Source organism: Cimex lectularius, unplaced genomic scaffold (assembly GCF_000648675.2).
Source record: "Cimex lectularius strain Harlan isolate CLEC.00 unplaced genomic scaffold, Clec_2.1 scaffold268, whole genome shotgun sequence".
NCBI lineage: Eukaryota > Metazoa > Arthropoda > Insecta > Hemiptera > Cimicidae > Cimex > Cimex lectularius.
The window spans coordinates 312,329-340,126 of NW_019392848.1; the positions used below are offsets into that span (position 1 = coordinate 312,329).

The following is a 27,798-nucleotide window of genomic DNA, read 5'->3' on the forward strand; positions in this document are numbered from 1 at the left end:
AATGGCAAAAAGAGTTAAAATTCGAACGGTTGTACGTTGAGATGGAGAGTTGGCGTCCGAGAGGATCGAACTCACGATAGCTCCAGTGGTAGAGCAGCGGCGTATTTAGCCGATGGTCGTGGTTCGAATCCCGCTAGTGTCACTGACTTTTTTATATCAACCAAGACCTTACATGGAAAGAATAATTAATTGACTTTTTATAACCTTAACATTTAGATTAATCCATTATATTTAGTGGTCTATTGACCATATTACTTCTTTCAATTATTTAATCTTTATGTCAAAAGTTCAGGGTGACGAACGGGATTCGAATCCACGATTTTCGGCTAAATACGCCGCTGCTTTACCACTGGAGCTATCGTTACTTCGAGTAACTTTTTCATTTCAACCAAAACCTTACATAAAAAGATTAATTAATGTAGTTTACTATTACCAAAGCATTTTTTATGTATTTCTTTTTATTACCTCTTCGATGGCCGAGTGGTTTAACGTCTGACTCTTATTGTCACGTAGGGGTTCTGCGTTCAAATCCCGGCTTAGTTCACAACTTTTTTAATTGATCATTATATGAAAAAGTATTGTAAAATGGTTTGACCCCTCATCCGAGACACCCAACGGGAAGTTCGACTTTAAGCTTAGATTTTATTTACATTTTACATTAATCGATCAAGAAAACGCGCAAATAATTTTTACGCTGTTTGTTTTTTTATTATGAAAATAATAAGCAAATTAGTCTAACGGGCGGGACTCGAGATCACGACTTTGGGATAACTATTCTGACGAACTACGCTCAGTCCATCGAAACTCATCTCAATCTACAAAAATTTTGAAATTATTCGAAAATAATATGAAAATATTCGAAACTTAACATCTGCCTAGCAGCACACGATCAACTTAACTGGCAGGCAACGTCACCGATGTATATGGACATCACTAATTATCGATCTACGTCAGGGTAGGTCAATGGTAAGACATCTAAGCGTATCATATGTCTGAAATTAGTCCCTCTAAATAAACAATCTTTTCTCAACTATCTGCTATTATAAAAAAAACGATAAACTGTTATTTTTTGTTGTATATTTCTCAATATTATAAGTAAGACAACGCGTTTTTACAACAACAGAAATCTTGATATTTCTGTTTAGTTAGTGCAGGCAGATTTTGTGCTCAAAAAATGAGAACCAGAAAAATAAGTGCAATAATCATCAGAGCAGCTTCATTTACATCATTTTAGACATTTTGTGGCTCTGGAGTTTGTTATAGATCGGCATTATTAAGTATTCTCTAAATATCAGTTATAGATAGTTACTACTTTGAATATTAGGTATTTAAACTGTCCTAACTGTAATCAAAATATACAAACTCAACGAACTATAGGAGCTAAAGGTCTTAAATAACGTTGTTTTATCATATTTAAAAATTTTCTTTATCAATTCACTGGTTTCGTGATCCACCCGAAGATCGTGGGTTCGAATCCCGCTCGTGCCATTGACTTTTTATCTCAACTGAAAACCTTAATTAATCGTAATTTTCTTTATGTTCATTCGCGTCTTGTACAATACGAGGACAGTCGAACAGTCAGCATCAGATAGATAAATAAACAGCCCAAGCCCCTAATGAAACGCCGAAGTGTTTAAAATACCACAACGTTTCTGGTCGAAATAAATAGTGTAATCATTCGGATCCCGTGATAGGAGTGATATGCAAAAAAATATTCAACCATTGAATAAAAGTTTTTAATTTTATTATGTACTTCTTGTTTTTTATATATAACACGAAAAGTTCTTTATTATCTCGTTTTTATAATTAATAATATTATTTTATATGTGATACTCATCGTTTGTTTGTTTAGTATCCTTCATCCTTTTGGTATTTTGCCTACTTTTAATATCATACTAGATCAGTTTTGATTTATTATCAAAATGGAAAGGATCTTGTTATTTTGTTTTTAAGACAGTACGCAATATTTAAACTCCGACGTATTTCAAGAATCTAATTACTAATTAATTGAAATGTATTTTGTTTTCTGAACTTTTTTATAATTAAATGGTGAGACTTCTTCTTTTTACAAGGGTCTGCGATCTTGTAGTTCTCACAGACATTAAAACAGCAAGGGTAGGTAACATAAGTTTATACAACTAAAACAGCAAAAATAACAACAAGCTAACATAGCAGAACGACTTTGCAATTGCATAATAATCATTTATATGTGTATGAAAGAAACATAAGCATTGTTTCATATATCAGAACATTAATTAGCTTTACCTGCTTTTGTCGCGTTAAAATGATTTTAAAAAGATTTTCTCCTGAGATCGCGGGGTGAGGAAGTTTTATTTTGGTCGGGATTTATGACGTATTTATTGCAGTACCATAATGTGAAGATTTTACGTAATTTTATTATGCTTTAAACCAGCATGCATCTGACAGAAAAAATAACCAAGTAATAACCAGAAACGACCAAATATCAACTAACCTCGAATTCACACGCGCACACACACACACACACACACACACACACACACACACACACACACACACACACACACACACACACACACACACACACACTACCATTCTAGTTGGCTTTATTTTTGCCGAGATTTTCTGGTCGAATTTATTTCCCTTTTGTTAATCGTTAATTTTTGACCATGTTTAAACGGGCTCTAGACCAGTTAGGCTTAAATCTGTGAAGGTATGAATATTTGAGTGTTATGGTATGCGCGGTGTCGTGGCAAGGCCTTAAAATTCAAATTGGTCAATTAGACTGAGGGTTTAATTGTAAAGGGAGCCGTCTGTCTTGGTCTGCGTGGGGTGAAGAAGTGCTTTCCGATGTCGTAAATCCCATAGTCTGGTCTAGATCGGGGACAGGCAACCCCTTTTGAGCCATTCTTCCCCTTCCTTGGGGTGTAATGTAGTTTCCCTGTACTCTAATTCTCCGCAGTGCACGGGGGCGCTCTTCAATGCCCTCTGGACATTTCTTTCGGCCGAAAAAGTTTCTTTCGCGAAGCCGTTTCTTTTCTTTCCCGGCTTAAATGCCAAAGTTATGATATATATCAGGCGAGGGGGAAATGTATGCAGGGTTGGGAAGGTGAGAATTCAATATTCTAAAAGCGCCCCGGATCCTCAAGAAGCACAAGATTTGACGGCTTTCAGGACAAATATCAGCCTGGGAGCGTACGTCAAGATGCTTTTTCAAAATTTACGCGTTTTCTTTTTTTTTATTTATTCCCTCAGATCAAGTATACTCCTTATCAAGTATACTTGCTTAAATTAATCAGGTATTTCAATCTGTTATATATTTCTATGAGTAAAAAATTGTCTCCAATAATGTACATCTACAAAGACATTTGAAACCATTCATTAAACACTTAGTGTCAATTTTTAGACATCTTTAAAATTGTTTTGCCCTGATGATGTCCTTAAAATAGTTCTAAAGCTCAGCAGTGAAAGTTTGTTTTTTCATTTAGATCTAGACCATACCAAGATGCAGATTATTCGTGAGTAAAAGGTGGTCGATACCTCTACCAATTTAAACAGAAAGCAGAAAAAATTATACGATTGGAACAAATTTAATTTCGGCATTTACGAAAATATGAAGACTGCTTCATTTGATCCTTCATTTCAAACCAATCATGTCTATCATTTACAAATTGACATTTTCATGTACTTAACTGTGAATTTCATTTCTGAATACATTTTACCTCAATTAATGTCAAAATACAAGTTTAATAAGACAAATATAATAGTCTTAAGGCAGATGAGGAAAATTAATATTAGAAAATCAACAATAAAACGTTCAAATAAACAACATATTAATGCTTATATGTTTAGCAGTCATAATTGACCGAATTAATTATTTCAATTAATTTTCTTTTTATCTTAGGTGTTGGTCGAGATGAAAAAGTCGTGGATATGAATCACCCAGATGACAATAACTTTTTCATCTCGACCAACGACTAAGATAAATAGAAAAAATTAATTGAAATAGACGACATATTTGATCATATTACAATGAATTAAGGTTTTTAGTGGAGATAAAAAAGTTAATGGCACGAGCGGGATTCGAACCGAATCGAATCGATTGGTGCCCGAGTGGATCGAGGTCACGATAGTCAAGTGGTAGAGCAGCGGCGTATCTAGCCGAAGGTCGTGGGTTCGAATCCCGCTCGTACCATTGACTTTTTTTATCTCAACTAAAAACCTTAATTAATTGTAATATATTAATTGGTCAAGCGGACCACGAAATTAGTGAATTTAATATTTGATCATAGTTGCGGTGAAATTAATTTAACACACAGTGTGTCCCACTGAAGATGTCCATTCCCTATCATGCTTAGTTTTGATCCGATTTTGATAAATCTTTGAAGTTTTGTTTTTAGAAGTTTCATTGGTACCTGAAATAACTTTTGGTTCATTGTTTATTGACATAAACTAATACTTACCTTTTTTAAATGAGACCGCCCCATTTTTTATTTCGGTTTTAAAAACTAAATCAATTTTAAAAATTTGTCGCGTTGGGCTGGGTTCGATGTTTTAATTTGTATAGAAGTTACCGAAATGATAGTTTTACTAGGTATTAAAACGTAGACGTCGGCCAGTACAATAGCCACTACTAAAGGAAACTTTAGTTGACAATCGACAAAACAGTAACGTCTATTGAAGTTAAAAAAAAGTTACGAAAAATGTGTTAAAAGTTATGAAAAGGAAACCATTCAAACGTTTAATTTAAACTGGCATTCTGTTTTTCTACCATTTCTTTCATCCACACCCTTTAATTTTTTCTAGAAAATGGTAATTTTTCACTAAATATGCAACTCTAGTTTCCTAGAGTGTTGTTTAATTTAACTGGCCGACTTGAAAATGTTAATACGTAGTAAAACTCTAATTTCGGTAATCTATAATAATTAAGATAACGAAACCCGAACTAACGCGAAATTTTTTAAAAAGAGACCTAGTTTTGAAATGCGAAATAAAACAATGGGGGTCTCATTTAAACATAGTACGTAGGGCATATTTTATGTCCAAAACAATGAACCATAAAGTTATTTCAGGAACCAATAAAGCATCTGAAACCTAGTCTTCATACCAAAAATTAGAAGAAAAAAAATGTTTTTCGAAATTGCATTAAAATTTAGGAAGTTTGGGGGGAGAACATCTTACGTGGGACACCCTGTATAATCTGTAAACTAAACAGTGTATAAACGTTGTTCTCTGCCTTCACTGGCCGTTGTTATTCAGAGTCATTTAAATTGGGACTTGATTTACGGCTTTGAATTTTAACTGATTTTACTGATAAAACCTTGACTACTACACAAATACACTTCTATTTTTGTACCCTGGCTTATTGTGTACTATACTTACAATTTGTTTTTCTTTTTTTCAGGTAAGTTCTATCAGCGTGGATGGTTTGGTTAGAAGCATGCTGTACAGTTGACAGGTAAAAGTTTTAAACTGGAAAACCCTTTGACAGTCGGATAATAAATTAAAAAAAGGTTTAAAGAATCTTCGGTACCACAATCAGTGATCAAAATGATTTACGCTTTAAATCGCTTTATCTATCATGGGTGCTCTTCAATCAGTAAGCATCGCTGAAAAGAAAGTAAACCAAGCAGCTATACAACAGTCATAATTATTGTAGAAGGACGGGAAAGTTCTTTACCATGGTGGGACGGGTTTGTCAATTTGGGCTAAAAGGGTGCCTGACGAGGCGGTTAGTAATAATTCTGCCCTATAGTCGGCCGAGGCACTAAGGGCCTCGTGAATGCGAAAGGATAAATTGGTTTGGTTCCGGAGCCGGTTGAATGATCCGTATACTCCTGATTATTTTAAAGCGACCGCCTGGGACCTTGTTTGTTCAACTTTTAATGACGGCCCCTCTCAGAGCGAGGAACACTCGGCATACTCCAGGCCTATCCGGTGCACCATCTGTCACCGATATGTTACATTCGTATTGTCCAATAGAAAAACCAGACGGAGGGAGCCTTATTAGCATATGGTTGGTTATTTTTAAAAATGATTTGAATCAAACTGTCGAACTGAAATTAACCATGCTCATTTATAAATTTCATGTCTGTTCTGTTCCTTTCTTTGTCTGTGAAGCTCAAATTTGTTTCGGCTCCGTCTCAAGGCGTTATCCATCACGTTTATAGACCGACAAATAATGGAAATGTCAATTCATTTGGAACGTGCTCTCGGGCTGTTGAAAGTGGGATCGCTTTCATTGTTTTGTATTCAGGGCTTTGTGTATATTATTTCGTCGCAACCTGTTTTCCCTCCTGAGTATCTGTTTAACGTAACTGTTATTTGTGGGGTTTACCAACACATGAGGTGTCTGGATACTTTTGACTTTGACACCTTTTTCAATATAAGGTAAACATTTACCATCGCCTACCAATGTAAAGCAAAGGACTCGTGATGCTTCCTTTCTTCCGACTCAACGGTCGTTACATCAGCATGCAAGGTAACAATTTCATCACGGTTCGTCATAAGTTAATCCCGAATTTCCCTTTTGTCTTAATAGAACATAGGTTTTCATGGCAATTAAATGCCAGAAGAAATTATATAAAAACATTCTCATTTAGATTAGAGCGACGGTCCGAAATATTAAACGAGAAATTGCGTTTTAACACGATATTAAAGATTAAATTTATGGTCTAATAAACAATAGGGATCCCAGGTAAAACAAAATCACCCTCCCACTCGGAATTAATTAATTCTGCGTAATTTCTTTGTTGTAAAAGTATTTAATAACAGCTCTCGTCCAGATGTGATGGTGCTACGCGATGATGACAAATTAGAGGAGGAATATTAATTAAACAAGTCCATAGCAGTTCATTAGTTAGCGCCGTAGATTCGGCTTTCGTTGATTAATTGGTTTTGAAACTTTTCGAGGCCTATTTGAATTTGCTGTCTGTCCGCCGTCATTCCTTGATAAGTAAGCACATTAAGCGCGCTAAGCACTTACCTGCGCAACCTCGCAATCAGCTTTGCGATGACGAATAAGCGGCAATTTCCGAAATTTACTATTCTTGTCTCTTTTCAAAATCGGCCGAGGTAAAGTAACCCCATAAAACGCATTAATTCTGTCAGTTCGGAATAAAAGAATCATTAAATTATAAGTTATTGTATATATGTGTGGTGATTAACCATCACAAAACATATTAAATACCTCCTTAAATTTAACTTTTTAAAAATCTTGGTTACAATTCATTACATTTGCTCAACTAGCAGCAAATAGGTATTGGAATATAAAGAATGTGTGGTGATTAGTGACCGTTAATCGATATTTATTAGAAATCGTGAGATGCGGTCTGGTGTGATGTAGGTTTCAGAAAAAACATTTTCTTTATCGTGCCAACGTTTCAACCTTTATTGAGATCATCTTCAGGGCTCAAAGTGTTTGTCGTCTGTGTCGTGTCGAGAGTGCCTCGAGTGGGCGCATACGACGTTATTACCCGAAGGTCGTGTGTTCGAATCCCGCTCGTGACACTGACTTTTTTATCTCAACCAAGCCCTTACATAAAAAGAATAAACTGAATAAATAAAATAAAGAATAACTGAAAGAAGTAACTTGGTCAATTGACCACTAAAACATAAATGGGTTAAAACAAATATTTCTTGATGTTTTGCGATTAGGGATGTGAACCAAGAATGGAAATTATTGATTTTCATTTTATATAAATTTATGGCATTTATTTACAGACACTACCTACAAGAAGAGTACCTTGTAAAAAATAAAATGTTTTTAGTAGTGTACCTGCATGTACAATAAATTTAAGAACTGACCTAATACCTAAATCCGTATAAATGCCGAAAACTTGGCGATAATGCAGTAATTGTCTGTCTTGGATCTCATCACTGATACCAAAACATAAATATTACAAAACTGGTCGACAATCACTCCTGAGATACAACAGTTTCTGTTATTAGTCTACATTAGATAGTACAACCCAATGAATTAGTAGTCAAACAATAGAAACAATATTACCAACGTTGAGCTCATCAATGTAAGTAAGGCTACGCACTTGTGAATTCAGACGCCAAGTCTGAAAAATGGCGATCGCTACGGCAAACAGTGATGCGCGCAGTAGACTAGAATAGTACAAAAATTTCTCATCGAGAACGGTTGTACAGTCGTCGCTTTGTGCTTCAGTTTTCTGAAAAAGAAAATCAAATGGGGAAGAAAATATTGGTTGCATCACCTCATTAGTCTGAGAACAACCAATAGGAAAATTTACTAAATTCATCTTATTTCGAGGGAACACCCTAAGAAATCTTTAGTCTACTGTAGAATGATTGCTGGTAGTTTTGATCAATCATTTCAAATTGAACGTCAAGGATTTCCTTTAGGCTTAGAAATTCGACACTGGTGAACTCGTCTATTCGAAATGTGACCAGTCCTGCAGCAGGTGCGCGCAAGGTCATCTATTTCTGTCATTCACATTTCTACTCGTGACAATCGCGTCGTCTGAAAAATAGAACCTGTTGAATCGTTTCAGGCGATTTTCTAGTAGCATATGCGTTGAATCTCACTGAATGTCGCTTGTTCTGTTCACACAACTAAATAATCGCAGGACTGAAAATCGCAAGTTCTTAGCAGCCATAAAGGGTCCCGGGTTCGAATCCCAGCGGCTCTGAATTCGAACCTGGGACCATAGCATAATAACATATGAGTTGCTTAAGAACATCTGCTCCCTGGGGAGGGTTGATATGAATTCTGATGTTGCTTACCCGCCTAAAAAATATCACAACAAAAATTTATCCAAAATTGTTTTTTGTTTTTTTCAACTCTATTTTAATCTAATATCCTTTAAGACTTTAAGACATCGTCCTATAAAGTTTCCTTACTCATCTGGACAGACCACCAAGGGACCATCGACGTTTCAAACATCAGGGATGGTAGTCATATTTTTATAAATTCATATCCAAAACCATTTAAGATAGGAAATCTTACAATTGTACAACAAGACACCAACCTTTATAAAAAACCTCCGTAACTAACATCAAAGGCTTGCTATTATGGCATGGAAACTAGTCCAGAAGTTGCATCTTCTCCAGTCACTTTTGGTACAGGACCAAGAGGGCAATTTATTAGCGTGAAAGTAATTAGAGATTTACTTCTTGTCGCAACCAATTATAAAAAATTGTGATGAGACTTGCTTCAAAATTTTAAAAGGGTAATCCTCAATTAATCTATTTTTTGGTCAAGTTTACTTCGCTTTCAACATGGGCTGTAATTACAATTGTAGTATTAGAAATATCGTCCACTTTTTCACTCACGAACACTGGATCAGGGTGTGGTCTTGAAGAAGAAAGCAAATTCAGTTGTCACTGCCGAGCTTTCGACCTATTTTAAGGTCATCATCAGAGTAAAGCAATCTAAAATATGTCCACAGAATGACATATTTACGTTTTTTACAGGTGATCTCCAATTTCCTCGAAGACATATTCAGTCCCAGCATTGCCAAGGACTGTGACTATGACAGTCATGTCAGACTGTCTAGTCTTCGGCACTGTCCTGGCCTTACACTTTTAAAGTATATGAAGCAAAGTTTGCTATTATTGGTTTTTTTTTTTTTTTAATGAAGCTAACCGTTAAATAGGGCTTTTAGAACGAAAGGTTTTATAAATAAACGTTCGTCCAAAGATTAAGTTTCTAATTCTTTGTCTTAACTCCTTTACGAAATCCACATGGTTTTATTACAAAAACTGCTATTTTTAGTAAGGTTTAGTCAGAACGACTTTATGATACCGCAAATGCGGAAATTTCACTTGGAATCTTGGTAATTATTTGAAACTTAAGAGGCCAGCCAATTCAATCTGATTTTTTCCTTTTGCAATGTGCAGATCTGTAGATTTTATAACTATCTTTCCTTGAGCAAATAATTTGCATTTTAATTTGTAAAACTGTTTTCAGTTGTTTTTGTAAATTTAAAACAAATAAGATTTTTTATAATAATCAATAAATGAATGAACAAATAAAGTTTCCATATTAATCAAACTACTCTTTGTTATTTCAAACGTACAATATAATTCAAATTTGTAAATTTCACAATTCGAAAGTAGTCCAAATCTTTATAAAGAGAAAATAACCCTACAAACTGACAACGGTACCATCATTATTCTTGAACTAGTCGAGGACGTGCACATTTTTGACTGTTCAATATTCTGTGTTTCGAACTTGTACGAGTGAATTTGCGTAAGAACAAGTGAGAATGTACCTAACGGACACACGATGTGTAGTAGTACGTATAATGTTATTTAAAATGGAATGTAAATGACTTTTGTTATGCGGGGTCTCTACCAGCATGGGAATTTGCATCTGGGACAGAGTACGTTCTGAAAATCGCACATGTCAGTATCAATAATTACGCTTAATCGTCTTTGACGTTGATTTGTAAAAATATTACGCCAAAAAATTGGAATGATTTTAGCTAAATTTGCCTAACAAAATACACTTTTTTGGGTTTTTTTGTAATTTTCCACGAGCACAGTAGTGTAAAAAACCTCTATATTTAGACTGGAGATCAAATAGATCAATTTTTGTAAAGGGATGTAACAGTGCCCTGCCACTTCCCCTGAAACTTAAATTTAAATCTATGTAAATTTATTACAAATAAATCAAATCTAACAAAATACAAAATCCTCTTTCATAGAAAGCAATTTGAAAAGAACTCTTGTTTAGTGAGGGTCGAGAGAAAGAAGAATAAATGTTTCCAATTTCGCGTTATATATGTTTAGATTTGTTTTTTAAATTGTTCGAAAACGACTTTAAGAAAAAAAATCGATTGATAAAATACAGGATTCTTTAAAACTTCAACGTCTCGTGTTTCAGAAAGAAGATTTCCATTTTATCTCACTCATCAAGTAAGTGAAGAAAGTAAAGATAATCTGGGCTTGGACGAGAGTATTCGCCTTTTCAATCAGTCAATCACTTACTCAAATTTACGCCTTGCGATAAAATCTCGATAAAAGGCTCATTAAAACCAGGTATCTATTTGGTTTAATTAAACCCCACAGGGTTTGTAAATCACTTATCATTCCCTGGAAAATAATCATTACGTTTTTCTTCGTGCCGTTTAATTAATATTTTTCTAATTAATTGTCTTAATTATGCTGGAGTTGATAACAAACAATGTCAGAAATCCGCCATCCATCGAAATTAATTAACATGACCACGAACACGCCTGTCTATTTAATTAGTGTTGACCGAAGTTCTTCAACACAGCAAGTTGGATGTTATCTTTTCAATTCAATTCAATGAAAGTTAAACGTTAGTTCAAACCTTGGACCCGGTAGAAATATTTTAGACTTGGCTGTTTACAGAGCCCTTTAAAGCCGCGGTCAACCGTCGAGTCATTATTTGACGGTACAATAACGTGTTAACTTGTTTACTTTGTAACAGTATTAATTTATTCTCTTTTATTCCAAGATAACTGTTTGCTCGAGGAGTTCGAAATTAATAACGATGATCTGGAATATTTACAGCGGTTTATTGACATTCAATCCTGATTCTTTTTTCTGATTGAACAAACGGATTCAATTCTGAAAGTACTCACTACTAAAGTGGAGTAAAGAAATTCCTGCCATACAGGAGCGCTTAACGTCCAACTCGTTGAGTGTCTCAGACGATTTTGAAATACATTTGACATGTCATAATACATTATAAAAACATGGATTTTGCCGGGGTTCGAACCCAGGGCCGCTTCGTGGCAAATGGTCCATATTAAGAAAGATAGCAATTATTTATTACTCATTTTATTTCATTAAATAGAGACATTATTTTTGTATTAGAAGTATTGACGAAATTTTAGACGTGCGATTAGGCGTTTTAGCAAATCCAGATATGAACTATACAGGGTGTCCCAGTTCCTTCTGACGAAACTCAGGGAATCGGTTCTACTATTCATTTGGAGCAAAAAATGCCCAGGAGAAAATTTTCGGAAAGTTCTCCATTTTGAAGATATTTGTCAATTTAGGTTTTTTTCAATTTTTCACTACCTTACCACATAAAAACGCTTACAACTTCCAAAATGTTCAGACTACAACAAATCCAATTACACCATTTGAAAGAACGCTAAATTTGCCGTAAGATACTTCCATTTGCAATAATCTGAATGATATAAAATGTTAGCCAATATTAGTTGGAACATGTCAAAATTACAAAATTTAAAATTTTGGACATGATTGCACGTTCTACTGAGGTTACAAAAAATACCTACAACTTGTCAAATTTTACAAAAACTTTTTCATCTAATATGCTTTACGTTGATGTATCCAGGTTTTTAAATGACGTTCTAGTAGAGTTGAAAAATAACAGTTGAATGTTCGAAAACGTGAGCAAAGGTAAATTTGAAGGGGGGGGGTAGAAATAAATCAATTAGAACTCGCTTTGTAAAATAAAAATGACACTTGTTTGACCGGTTGAACGAAAGATGCTGGAGGGATCGAAGTTTAAACAATAAACATTTTAAACATAAAATAAAAATAACTATTTTTAACTTTTTTATAATTATTTTACATTTCATAATGAAATCACTAACATGTGCAAAAAATATATTTTTTGCATTGTATAAATTCACTTTTTTCGACATCCTACAAGTATTTATTAAATTTAAACAATGTTTGTAAATCCCAGGCCCTGAAGATGATCTCAATAAAGATCGAAACGTTGGCAGGATAAAGAAAATGTTTTTCTGAAACCTACATCACACCAGACCGCATCTCACGATTTCTGAATAATTACCGACTAACGGTCACTAATCACCACACATTCTTTATATTCCAATACCTATTTGCTGCTAGTTGAGCAAATGTTATGAATTGTAACCAAGATTTTTAAAAAGGTAAATTTAAGGAGGTATTTAATATGTTTTGTGTTGGTTAAAATGCTTTCAGGCATTTAATATTGAAAAATATACCTGTTCTGTAAATATGGAGAAATGTTGAATGTGTTAAAAGTATGTAAATAAGTGTTTCCAGTTAGACAACCTGTTTAATATTAATCAAACGGCATTACTATGCCTGGCAATTACTTTGGTAAATTAAAATTGTTTCACATGCTAAAAGTAACTTGAATTTGCATCGAATAACATCCAGAGTTCACTGAAACGAAGGGGACAGATTTTTAAATAAGAATTTTACCATCACGTCTTCTTCGTATATCAGCCATTACTCCACCCCTGCGTCATTTAATGTTTCCGAGGGAGACGATATAAAACAGGCGCTGTGAATTATTTCGGACCAGATGTGCAATTTATATTCGAAGTAGTAACCCTTTTCCTCCCCGCAAATGATAAAAACATTAGGAAATTGAAAGAGGGCCCTTGAATATTTCAATGTGAGCCTTATTAGAAGAGTGGAGTGTTATGAATGGACAGAAACGAGAATTGAAAGAAGATTCGGCGGAGGGAAACAGTGCAGAGTGTATCCCGTGAGATAAGCATCACGATATTAAAGTTTGCCTACTTCACGCGATACCTAATCCGTGAACCTTTCGTCGATGTCGAATTAAAACTGACAATGCTCTAATTGAACTTGGTTGGGAATCCGGTCAATTGAAACATCAGAAGTGCGTGATTCATCGATGTCGCGCTGGGGTTCTAGGCCCGAAAGAGCCGATCCGCGACATCAACACTGATCATTTCTGGCCAGTATCAATGTGCCCAGGGATTCAGTATCAACAGCCTCTAATTAGATCTAAAATGATGAAAAAACACTGAAAAATTCTCGGTTATGTTGATAAGAATTACTAATTATTTTATGGCTTACTAAAATCAATTTTTACTAATTTTGAATTTAGCGCTTTTTAAATGAGATACAATCAAAACTGTGTTTATACTTGTATTAGAATTGTATAAAAATCACATTGCAGAGTTAAAAGTATGATCGAAAAACTTGGAAGAATTAATTTTTGATAAGTGATTTACAATTATCGACCTATGATACCCATAGACTGGGCAACGTCCTTATGGTATCTGGTTTAAAACATATTTAGCTACATTATTTTTTAAAAAATTTTGTTATTAAATATTCAATATGGAAATTACATCTACGATTGCAATCAAACCACACTCAGATACATAATTTCCAATCAATGTAGTGGTTGATATTCTGGCAATCAGCAGTTTGACTATATTTTGAAAAAGAATCAATAATAATAAGTTCACCGGTTTTCGTGGTCTGCTTGGTCCCAATATCTTTCAATTAATTAAGGTTTTTAGTTCAGATAAAAAAGTAAGTGTCACGAGCGGGATTCGAACCCACGATCTTCGGCTGCTTTACCACTTGATCTATCGTGACCTCGATCTACTCGGACACTAACTTCCCATCTTAACCCCACCTTTTGAATTTTCCCCCCTTTTTGCCAATTTTCAATATTATTAAACGCGTAAATACGAGTAGGAACAAAGAAATCTGCTTTATGGAAATCAAACTGCTTTTCACTATTCAAAATTTTGGCAGCGCGCACCTCACCGGGTCAGTGAAAACCGAGAATGAGAACAAGGGTGGCATTTGATTTTTACAAAATAATAGTCAACGTAATGTTTTATAAGCAAAAATATTCTGGTTACCATTCATTCTACCCCAGAGTAGTCGATATTAGCGTTTTTTTCTCTTTTTTTCTTTTATTTTCTCAATTAAAAACGTTAATTAATTGAAATATATCAATTGGTCAACCGTACCACGAATAATAATTAAATTTAATAAGTTAAAATGAAATATACCTTCACTAAAGCTCTCCGTGGCCATTTCATTTGTCGCCGAGAATCGAATAGANTTTGAAGAAGAAAATCTATTCTATTTTTGTACTATATGAATTTCCCTGTTTAATGTTGACATTAGATTAAATAAATTCTCTGAATAAAGAATAGCTGTATCACTAACAAATCCAAATAGCCGACCATTGATCTGCATTTTAATAAAATCAAATATATACATATATTAAGAACCAAACTGACCAAAAACAGTTCCCTGAGGAACTCCTGCATTTACAAGAACTTAGCAGCTTAGAGGGGTTTTTTTACTTCTTAATATGCCATCAAATAAGATTTAGTAAAACTTTCAATTAGTTTAGATCCAAACAAGTCACTAACCATCAACATATTAATCAGAAGACCATTGTCTATTGAATCGAAAAAACTGGTAATGTCCAGATACATGCCAACTACATAAAAACAAATATGCAGTGCTCCTTCAGTTATTTCGGTTTAATAATTACTCAGTTATATAAGCTCAAATCTGCACTTGTACGTACAGACATACGCACTTGTTCAAAGTTGAGTTTATCACTTCTCGCAATCCACCGTCAATTCTACCTTCTTTGAAGAATCAACTGTCAGTATGGTAGCACCTATGTTTCGATTCACTTTTGTAAATTGTAAAGTATAAATTTTTCAGTATATTTCAACATTTCCTAAAATTAGATGTAGAGGATCTAGATTTTCGATTATGAAAGTATTGTAGAAAATTATTGCTTTTGTAGAAATTCCTAAAATGACCACATAAAAATGTAATGTCGCACTACCTTTTTTTCTTGACTAACTGCTGAGGCCATTGTTGGCTCTTCATATATTTTCCATCTCGTGTTTTTTACTTTTAACTAGTTTCTGCTGTTAGTGTATTGTCCTTACTGTAATTTATATTCAACATTTCCACAGGTGGCTATAGGACCTAATTCAATATTTCGTACATGAGTACGATTCACATTCTTGCTGTTGCAACAAATGGCCTAACTCTTCAAGCTAATACATATGCCGCCGGTATGGGGTCTCCCTTAGGTACGGCGGGGAGGTGGATGGGAAAAAAAACAAGCTAATACATATAAAATATACATCATATTACATATTTAGAAAACTAAAGTTGGAAAGCCGGCTCATAACCTCAACCTCTTATCATGCACGCTAATAAATAAATTCATACAGAGCAAAATTTTACAAAAGCCCGAAAAACTTATTATCGATACTTTTTCTTCTTTCATCTGGTACAAGCAATACAATGGCACCCTACAGATAAGTGAAAAATGCGGAAGCAGATATTTCAACGCAAAAACTTAAAACAAACAATTTTCTGTCGAAACATCAATTTAAAATTGTCATATTTCATTTTAATAATTGATGCACATAATTCAAGGAACTCACGTTGTGCTTTTACTTTGAACAAGCATAAAACACATTCCCGTTCAACTCTAATCAACTCTGATTTAAAGGGGTGTGTGTTGCGTAAGTGCTTTTCAGCCTGTTAATTTAATTACCATTAATTGAAACTTCGATGTAATTTCGAATACGTCGTCCTCTTGATTATTTCATACCGTTTGAATCGTTGTGTACATAATTTGACCCAAGAATCTTGTCAGCGATTGGTGTATTAAATCCAGTTTCGTCGAGTGTTTTTGATTCGTGACGGCCTTTATTTGCGACATATCGCACAGTAGTCAACATCCCGGGGCCATCAATAATAAACTAATTAGGACCGCTAGGAACCCAACATCGATGCCGGGTGTTAATTAACATTTAGGATAATTGTGCGTCAGTGCACCCGCCGCCCCCCCTCGCCCAACGTTCTCTTATTACCAACGATCCGCTTCCTGTCACATTTGATTTTCAACCCTGATGATTAACCCGCAAATCCACTCGTGACTCAACTAAAAGCACGAGCTATAATATCAACCTTCCCATTATTTAGTGATGAGTTTCGTTTTATCATTTACGGTTTACGTACGAGGTCTCAAAATACAGTCTGCTGTTAGTCGTATCGTTTTTGTTTATTGGACTTTGTAGTTTTTATCTTTGTAACTCACTTTTGTCTAGTCTGATTCATTCAAAAACGATTTAACTTCTAAACTCCTCGACATCAGTTTATCATACTTTAACTGCCTTATTTTTTATGGAATTTATTCCTTTTTCGGAAGCACTTTCTTTGACAATTCTTCTCTTAAAATTTACCCTTTCTAAAATTTTCTTACGATTTATTTTAACTACATATTTTATAGCTAGAGAAACAAATCTAACTCGTATAAACTTTGAGATTTAGGTTTGTATATTAAAGTTTATCCTTAATAATTGATCAAAAACTATTTCCTTTAGACTCCTTGATATTGTATCGAGAATTGTTTTTACTTACGATCTTCTTTAGCCCATTCCCAAGTTTTTGTTCAAACATCTTTTCAAGAAGAAGAATTCGTTTTAAATGATTTGTTAATCAAAAAATGAAGAATATTTTATGCAAAATTGCAATAATTGTTTGGTTGTTTAAAAACACCGTGTGAAGACCTTTTTTATAACTAATTAGTTGGGTAACTAATTTATAATAAATTGTGTAAAGATTATGGCATTAATTGTCTTGAACGATTAGAATGAGAATACGTTACAGTCAGGACAACACGTTTCTTGTCTTCCTTGGATGGTCGAGAATTCCCTCCAAAGGAAAGTTCAGGAAATGAAAAATGGTGAAACCAGAGAGTAGTAAGTGCCACGAGAAAGTAAGCTCTGTGCAGAGCTCAGGGAAATTCGCAAAAGGTGCTACCAAAAGGGTAGTCAGTAGTTGTGTGGAGTTGAGTAACACTGGTCAGTGGTTGACGCATCAGTTTCAGTTTTTGGGTTACTGGTCAGTGCCCCGTGATGAGTTAGAAGTTGCATTTTAAATGTGACAGTTGTTGGTTGCAAAAATTGAGACGAGTAAGCTACACCTTTTTACAGTTTTTATAGAAAGTGAGTTTTGGAGTGTATGGCTTCAGGTTACTCTCTTGTGGTTTTTAAGAAGTTAATAAACGTCGTTTCGAAATGTGATGACCTGGATTAATCTACTCGCCCGATTTTGATTATAGTTTTTTAGATACCTCATGATCATAAGAAAGACATACACATAGTTTTGTCATGTTATTATCAAGTAAGGACGTACAATTTTTTATGTTACTGTGCTTATCGCAATACGAAGCAGTTCAGTGTTACTAATGCCCCCTACTGCGATGCTCGATGAGAAAGGTGGAGGATGTATGTGGAGAAGGAGACGTCTACACAGGATACCATATAAATTTGTGACTAATCTAATTAAAGTTCGATAGGGTAGTCAGCATCCTGCCATCGTCTCAGACTACACATTCACTCTAATAAATACAATCACTCTCAATATAAACAAAAATAACACAATACATATCTAGCGACTATAGTAGTGAAGTACTCGCTATTTTTCCATCATTCGTTACACACTATTTACTGTAACTACCCAACGGTATTCTATTATAAAATTATATAAATTTATTAACAATGCAATATGTACATATTATAGAAAACAGAAAGTAATTATTGACGCTCAATAAACTGAATAGATAAGAGAAAGCGGAACTTGCTTAAATTTCATGAGAACAAGAACAGTTTCTAGACTGATGCAACATTTTTTAGTGATTCATATATAATTATTCAGCGGAAGGTGGTGGGTTCGAATCCTGCTTTTGATACTAGCGTTTTCGTCTCAACAAAGACCTTAGATAAAAAATATAATTAATTTGTTAAGGATGTTTATCCAGCTAAATAATAGAACAGACAAATTTATCAAAAGTTAATATTTAATTCTATTAGATTTCGTGGTCCGATTGACCAAATAACATCTTTCAATTAATTAATCTTAAAGTAAGGTATTTAGATAAAAAGGCAGTGTCACGTGCGGGATTCGAACCAACAACCTTCTGCTTAATACGCCGCTGTTCTACCGCTGTCGTAATTTCGGTCCACTCGGACACTAACTTCTCATCTCAACCACAACGTTTGAATTTTCTCTCCTTTTTGCCATTTTTCAACTGTCCTGTAATCTGTTTGATTTTCGTCGACAAATGAAATGGCCATGGATATGTTTAGTGAAGATATACTTCATTTAAGTTATTTAATTCATTAGATTTCGTGGTCCGATTGACCAAATAACATCTTTCATTTAATTAATCTTTATGTAACGTATTGGTCGAGATAAAAATAGCCGTGGCCATGTCAATTGTCGTCGAGATCAAATAGATTACACGACATTTGAAAAATGGCAAAAAGGAGGGAAAATTCGAAGTTACCATAGCTCAAGTGGTAGAGCAGCGGCGTATCTAGCCAAAGATCGTGTATTCGAATCCCGCTCGTGACACTGAATTTTTTATCTTAATCAAAACCTTACATAAAGATGAATTAATTAATATTTAATTTATTTATTTAGAAATCGTGAGATGCGGTCTAGTGTGATGTAGGTTTCAGAAAAACATTTTCTTTATCGTGCCAACGTTTCGATCTTTATTGAGATCATCTTCAGGGCTCAAAGTGTTTGTCTTCTCACGGTTTCTAAATAAATATCGATTAACGGTCACTAATCACCACACATTAATATTAAAATGTACAAATGTTCAAAAATACATACAAGAAATCCTTAAAGTGGTAATGATTTGGATTTTTTTATGACCAAACATTTCAAAAGATTGAAAATTGATCTCAGGGATTAGTTTTTTCGATTAAGCCAATAAGAAGTTTTTTTTAAATATATGACAACAAAAATTTAATAATCTATTTTTTGTTTCTAGCATGAATTTATTCGAGTTTTGTTACGATAAATCGATTATATCTGATTTTTCTGGAATAATCAAAAGGTGAAAATTACGGTTGGCAAGGCTTAACTGAAAACATAGGTTACCAATTTAAGGTATCAAATTTCTTTACAATGCTCGACCGGAGGATTGAAATAAATGAGAGTGAAATCAGTGTTTATTCTTTAAGTCGAGAGCTGTGTTTCAGCTCGCTCTCTGTCAAGAGACGGCTCAGCAAGTTGTGGCCATTCATTGAAAACCTGTTGCTGTTCACACGGATCTGTCCTCTACATGATCACATTTAGCAATTTTTCTCCGTACCGCAGAGATTTCCAGGAGTACTTTTTTTGCTGTCTGGTTTGAACTTCATGTAGCTTTCGCTCAATTTTTCCGGGATAATTACCCTTTACTGTTATTATTACTGGTTTTATAAACTATATGATTATAGAATTTACATTTATTCATAATTTGTTACTGTCTAATGTAAATCGTTACCTGGGTTTGCTCATATGAGGAAAAATGCGTTAACCCTATTTAATATATTTTTCAATTTGGCTAAATAAATTTAGTGAATAGGCTTGATAACAAGTCTAATCGGGACTTATAAAAGGAAAAAGGCGAATTCGTGTGAAGGAGAGACGAGGTCATGACAATGGCAATTCGGTTCGAGTTAGGTAAGTGGGATTTTTATTTGTGCTTCATTTGAGTACAAAAGAGGTGCGTGTTTTTCAAGGATTTATAAAAGGGGCGAGAGAAAGGGCGTTTGAAAAAAAAAGCTTTGAGCGAAGCACTCCGACTCTTATAAACAGAAAGCTAAGAGTGTCTTCTGAGCCACATAAATTATGTATCAAGCTTTTAAGGGAAGAGAGTGGTCGGGGGGAGGGAGAGCAGGTCGGGTTCAGGAGAGAACGGGAATGGCACGGGATAAGGAGAAGGGGGAAATACAAGGAAGGGCCGGCCCTTCTGTCCTTTTATTTAATATCGTAGTTTAAGGGAATGTCAGGAGGGTCGCCGTCAGTCGAATATTAAAGGCTGGAAAGTTGGGGCCAACATTGAACGGGATAAGAAATCCATTAGGAGTAGTCTGTAGTCATGGTAACTGTTTACCCTGGTCCACACATCCTCTCAAACACATATTGATACCGGCTCAAGCCCCTCTCTTCGCCACGGGGAAAAAATTTCCCATTCCGTTTAATTAAATCTCGCCTCCGCCCGAGATTTAATATAAAGATAAATCGGGATATATGTCCGGACGACTCTTATTACATTAAAACCCTTTATTTTCGATTCTCTTTTTAAATCGGGCGATATCTGCAATTGCTTTCGTACCACAATTTCGCCCTCTAAAAACAAGTTTCCCTTTCAGTCATCACATTTGTTCAATTCCAAAACAAAATTGAACTCAATATTAGAATTAATATTTATGTTGAGGTAAATATCACCATAGAACCCAAGGTAGGACATGAAAAGGATGTTTCCGTTCAACCAAAAGTCCCTAATACATCTAATAATAAGTAAATAAATTTGAAAAATTGATTATGTTACAACTATATTTGATCTGTTTTAAAGCATTAGAGGTAAATAAAATACAGATAAAATCTCCAAGATAAATAAATCTTTGAATAGTCAATCTCCGCTTTGTTGGTTTTCTGTAAATTTTCTTCCTAACTCTCAGGTGGTTTGGTTTTTTAAAGTTGTATCATTAAATTTCAAAGTTGTTTGAGTAATGGTTTTAACTTACTTTTGTTTTAAGTTAATACAGTTTCGGCTAGAATCATAGCTTTGGAAGACGGAAGAAAGTCAAGTGGGTGTGGTCAGGGTGCTTAGCATCCCCAGAACGACTGCTCAAAGGGTCTTCCATCCAAGATACTAGAGTTTACTCAAGAAGGCATCGATCGTGCCACATCTCAAAGAAGATTATCGTTTTATTGTTTCGAATGTACTCCCTAATCGATATTTTACCGCTGTTGAGATAAAGCAACGACTTCCAGAATTAGAAATGTCAGTTTACGCACTGTAAGGCGAAGAGAAGCTGGATTACGTGCGAGGCCTGCCACTGGTCGAGAATTTCCGACAAGGCACATAATATATCGGCTAAATTTTGTAAGAAATCACATCAATTGGTCTGAGCAAGATTGTCCTAAAATCTTGTTTTTGGCTTAATCAAGCCAACGCCGGAGAGAGTGTTTGGAGAAAAGCAGGAAAGCGAGATACCCCGCGACATTTTCCTTCCGGAGAAGTCTTGGAAGTGTTATGATTTTGCCAGGCGATTCTATGGAAATTTGATCTTCATTTTGGGTTCCTAACAACACCACATTGAGGATGAGTTATCTGAAGAAGTTTTTCCTAATATGCCATTCATCGGTGACGGTTTTTTTTATGCATGACACTGCTAGGCCCAACAAAGTTGGGTCGTTGGTGATTACTTGAAACGTGCTTAAATTCAATGTTTGGAGTGGCCAGCATATAGTGCTGACATAAACCTTATAGAACAAGTGTGTGTGTGTGTGTGTGTGTGTGTGTGTGTGTGTGTGTGTGGTGTTTAGTGACCGTTAATTAATGATTATTTGGAGATTGTGAGATGCGGTCTGGTGTGACGTAGGTTTAGAAAAACATTTTCTTTATCGTGCCAATTAATGATCAGGTGATTTCAATAAAGATCAAAACGATAAAGGCACGATAAAGAAAATGTTTTTCTAAAACTACGTCACACCAGACCGCATCTCACGATCTCCAAATAATCACTTATCGAACACCTTTGGGTCGAGTTGTCAAAGAGGATAGAAAGTAGCCCAGTGATGCGAGAGAATTTGCAGGAATTAAGAATGGCGCAGTTGTAAGGGTACGAAAATATTCCACATCACTACATTCAAAACCTCATAAAACCTATGCCACATCGAATAAAGCGGTGATAAAGGGGTAGAAAAACTATACTGTAATTAATATTTTCTTCATCGTTTCCACAGCAACATTTTAGAAAAAATTGCTTTATTCAGTTTAATTTTTTTATTTTTTATTTAGCCGTATCGTATATTTTTCTTTAAATAAATCCATGAGGAGTAATGTTCATACCCTTAGTTGCGATCATATGCTAGCGAATTGGTTTCTACTTAAGGCGTTTTACATTTTATTGATAGAGTATCACTGGAAAATTTATTTTTAATTACTTATCCAGTAACTTTTTTTGTATTTATTTTAACGTGTTTGTTTTGTTTCGCCTAAATTAAAGGGTGGGCTTTATCTGAAGGGGACTTAGTACCCTGCAGCTTGGTTTATCATAGGATTTTTTTAACAGTGCAAACTCAATTTCCGTGAATTCAAACCTCGTCTTGGTATTACGTACAGACCGAACCGGCGTTTTGTCCAATTTTGGTCTTTTTTTTGTCTATTAAAGACCCCGATTATAGATTTGCTGAGAGACGTTAAATAACATTATTAACAGGATTTGAATGGGGGTTGGAATCGATCCTCTGGTAAAATCAAATGAACCCTCTCCCATGATTAATGATTTTAATTAAATCAAAATGGCGACCACTCCTCCCTTGTTTACCCGGCGAACAAAAGATAATAATGAAAGAACCGACAGGGAGATATTGTGAGTTGTGCGGTCACAATGTACCCTCAGCCCTTCCCTTTAATGCCAGATACTAAGGTTATGGCATCAATATGGTATTAGCCGTGTAATAACCCACCCGGCCTTCTTCCTCCGCCAATCAATATTGAAATGATGTTAGCAATTTTATACGGCTCTTCTAGAGTAGATTGTGGGGTAGGCTGTAGGGGAGTGGGAGCTGAGAAACCTTTTCCCTTAACCCACTAGGGTTGTTCTATAATTCATGGAGTTGTTCCTTTTAAGGAAATTGCTCCCCTTTGGTGGGGGCAGCCCGGGTTTGTTTCAATTTGTTTAATGGCAATAAGGGTAGATTGCCTTAGCCACACCCCGCCATATTGGATTAAAACATAATCACAAGATTAAACATTCGTCTCTTCCACGTCTTTTGTTATCCCCTCCGTTCCAATTACCAAAAGGCACCTGTCGATAGACATTAAAATATCTTATCTTGGGTTCAACCTCGTAGAAAATTTCATTTGTAAGCTTATCCTCTTTTTGAAATTAATCTTCTAGACAACAATCTACTCTTTTAAGGCTTTCTATATTACGCTTTGTAAAGAATTATGCGAGCACACTTTAATTGAAAAATATTGTTTAATATAAGTCCTAAAAAAATTAATTTGACGTAGTAATTATTCTACTTAACGATTATTGTCTTAGATTTGTTGATGGCTGTTGGTCTGCGAGTTGGTGAATTCATACTGAACCGGCTATAGGGTCACTTATTGGGTATTCACCCGCGGATTTCTTGAATTACCCAAACACGTTTCGACATTGTGCCATCTTCAGTAAGGTACTGTATGTCACTTTCCGAGTAGGGTGTTTATGTCAGTGTGCAACACCCAATTCACCCTACTCGGACAACAGTTCCTTACTTAAGATTGCACAATGTCGAAAAAACATTCGAGTAATTCAACAAACCCGCGAGTGATGACGGACCCAAAAAGTAACCTTCTGCTCGTTCAGCATAATATGTCTTAGCCCAGTTTTTCCATTGGCCCATTTTATTAATAATGTAATATTTCCACGTATCAAATGTATATCATAAGTTATATGTCAACTAATCAGTAATCAAGTACAGCATAGAGAAAATGCAATAATAACGATTGGCTATATAAAACGAGAGATCTGATCCTGAAAAAAATAGTAAGACATTTTTTATTACAAATAAAAATCCGAAATGTCGGTAAAATTACGCCAGCGGCACGAAGTGTGACAATTTAATAGAAAAACAATTGGTGCCGGATTGAAAAGAAAAGAATACTGAACAAAGTTGAGAAAAGAGGTCATCAAAAAGTCGAGGAAAATTGTGCTGAAGGAGATGCGAGTCGAGATTTCACTAATTAGCAAGAAGAAAGTTTATAGCGAAATAAAATTAAAGGATGGACGACCCGGGAAAATGATAAAAATCCAGCTTTCATTAGTTATATGAACTTTATAAAATAAATTATTATTGATATTAAATTTAAAGGACGTTTTAACTGCTAAAGTCATCTCTAACCTTACCTGTTCTATATCATATAATGCGCATAATATAACTAAATTATAATTTTTTCCTTGACTATAATCATTTGATTCGCCTTTTATACTGTCGTCGTAAATGTTAACAATATAGCGTCTATAATCATTAAAAAGTTGAAATATTTAAATTAAAAATAGAGTATTGTTTTATGTTACATTTATGTTTAATCCTAAAATAAAAATTTACATGCCAAAACACATTCTTTTATCTTTCTCTGATATGTTTGATTTTAGACCGAGCTTTTAAAGCTTGGGAGAGGGCCATAATTTTAAATGAAAATATACTCATTGAAGAAACAATACTTAAATTACACATTTTCCTGTTTGTTTTCAACTTTTTTATTTGAAGGATTTTATTTCAATTTTTTATTGTATAAATATTTGAATGAAGGTGATGATAATATATACCGGAATTGGGGGTTTTTGTGGTCCAAGCACTGTAGCCTTCTGGTTTATTCCCAGTCCCTTAGTTCAGTTCAATAGACTAAATCCTTCTCCTAAGAAGTTCTAGGTCATTGATAGTCGTTGCTACAATCCTTTCCCTGGGGCTTCTTTGTATTCCAGGTTATGTTGCGGGGTTGCTTCCCATTTGAAGATGATATGGGTGGCTGTTTCTTCCTCCTCATTGAATAATTTCCAAATAGGATGATCATTGAATATGTCCATGTTATGTTTTCTCCGGAGCCAGTGACCAATAGCCCTATCACTCTTCTGAATTTAGCCCTCCCTAACTGGAGCTATGAATTTGTCATTCTTGGTTAGGGTAGTTTTAGCATAAGTTTACTGTGTCCAGTAACCCTAGATTTTATCCACTTTTGCATTATTTTAACCATTTTGTGATGGACGATTCCATTTTGTCCCAAGAATAGGTTAAGTGCGTTTTTATGGTCTTGCAGATTCTCCCTTGGCCAATGGGTCTGCCCTTACCCAAAATTCCTTTGTGTCTTAGTACGCAAGTTATGATCAGATTATTGGTTTTCCCCAAGTTTTGGAGATTTTGAATGCATTCACTGCCTAGTTTTGATTTTTTAATGTTTGGCTTTAGCTGGTTGGCTATCCGTTCTTATGGGGATATTTTTGCCAATGAAATCTTTTTGAAGAGCTAGGGCACAAGCAATGATGGCTTGAATGACCCAAATGTACTGCCCTAATGAGTTTGATTGATCATGTTTTGAGTTCATAAAAAAAAAAGACGGATCTGGTTCTATTGAATGGTAAAAATATATTAAAATAACAACTGTTTGTACCCCTTCCCAAAAGATATCACTATCAGAAAGAAACGGTCAGATAAATTGCTAGCCATTGTATTCGAAAATTGCTTCCTGCTCGTTCTCCCCCTTCTCGCAATGGTGTGTCGCAAATAAATAATATTGACTCGAAAAAGTAGAAACGGCCCGTTGAAAAGTTATATTCGAAGGAGCTGTTTTAACTGGAGATGGTCGCCTCCAATGAAATTCAACCCGAGCCGAAAATCTAAAAACTTTTTCATTGTGAAAGCCCATTCTTCTTGAAATGACGTTAGGAAGTTTTATCATTTTTTTGCGTTCTGACTGTCCATTCATAAGCAATACGCATTGTGTCTCCCTCCCGGGATATCCACACCTCGGCCTTTGTGCTCGCCCCAGCCCTGTAAACGCGATCCCAGAGCTCACTTCCTCCCCCCGATTGTGTTCTAATGCGGGGATCCTCTCATTATTCCGGTTGCCAGTCAGCACGGACACCCCAACCAGTTTCAATAGTCGGGTAGCCAACCGTTAAAATAATATCAATGATTTATTTTAGTCAACGGCCACCTTTATCAATGGGGATTTGTTTATCATCACGTTTCCGCTTCAGTTTATCTGGACATTTGTGATGATTGTCCGCCATTCCAGTCGGTCAAGTTTTAACATCTACATACAAAAAATCTCTTCCTTTGTAGAAAGTAAAACCCATTTAATTTATTAACCTCATCACAAGCTATTTTTGAAATCCGATAGGAGCAGGCAGAGCAGTCCTAGTATTCATGCCACCAATTTCACATATTTACATGGTCGTATTGAGAGGAGGAAATATCCAATAATATTCCATCCACTTTACTAACTAAACTTCACTATCTATTCATTAAAAAAGAGGTCGCAGGGCTATTTCCTCTAGACACACCTTATCGGTTTATAGGGGGTGGAATCAATTGGACAAGGTTGGGGCAAGACTATTAGGTTCAGTTCATGGTGAGGCTTGGTACATTTTTGAGTAATTAATTTTTGGATAAATAGATTTTAAGAAAGTTGTGGTCGGTATTATTGAAGACATAATAGGGAGCATTTAAATGATTCTGAAGACTTTGGATTAAAAGGATTGGAAACGTTGGTTATTGGAATGTTTAATTCTACATGTATGTCCAAATCGGTTGATGTAGCGTTTTTTAGATTGTTTGTTTTGAGTCATAACTTGGATGATCGTCTTATACGTTTGTTCAGTAGACCGTAGCATGTGTTTATGTCTTTTTATGCTGATTCCATGTTATGCGTGAGTTTAGTTGAAACTCAAGGTAACGAACGTAGTCAGATTTAGGGTTGGTAACGTTTTAATAGTTTAGTAGATGCGAGGAGGATAAGTATAGTTGGGACGTCTGTTGTATAAAGGATATACAATATTGGTCTATGCAAAATGCCCTACAGTACTCCCGCAACCAAAGAGCATCATTCGGAATAAACCGATCTTTTTCGGACAAGCAAATACCGTTCTGACACATGGTACTGAAGGATTTAGTAGAGGGTATTTGAAAGGCTACAGTTTAATATGTACGAGTGGATTTCGGCAAATTTCGAAATTGGATTTTCCCTATGGCAGTGTTATTATTCATTTTTTGGAAATCGTCTCGCCCTGAGAAAGGGTTTGAGGTGCGATGTGGTGTTGGAGGCGGTGTGGAGGAAAGAAGGGATATGCAGGATAAACAAATTCCTCAGCCGACTTAGTGAGGCGTTTTCGAAATATAGCCAATCAGAGGTCCAGTTAATAAGTGGTAACAACTGTCCAACAAGAAGAAATTTTGCGTCCATCTTGGGGCGGCAAACCTGGGATCCCGTAAATTCAAGTCTACACGAGATGCCTTTTGAGAGTCGTATTTTTAACC

At 35.2% G+C, this 27,798-nt stretch overlaps 1 protein-coding gene across 5 annotated transcripts in view; it reads left to right on the plus strand.

Annotated features, from left to right (window-relative positions):
• LOC106662035 (LIM domain only protein 3-like) overlaps positions 1-27,798 on the plus strand; it is a 156,785-nt gene that overhangs the window by 62,256 nt on the left and 66,731 nt on the right. For 2 of the 5 annotated variants that reach the window (XM_024228676.1, XM_024228677.1), the window contains exon 2: positions 5,384-5,437. The exons of the other annotated variants lie outside the window; for them this stretch is intronic. The gene's annotated coding sequence lies outside the window, so the exon portion shown is untranslated. The remainder of the gene's footprint in view (positions 1-5,383; positions 5,438-27,798) is intronic. 5 annotated transcript variants of the gene reach the window in all.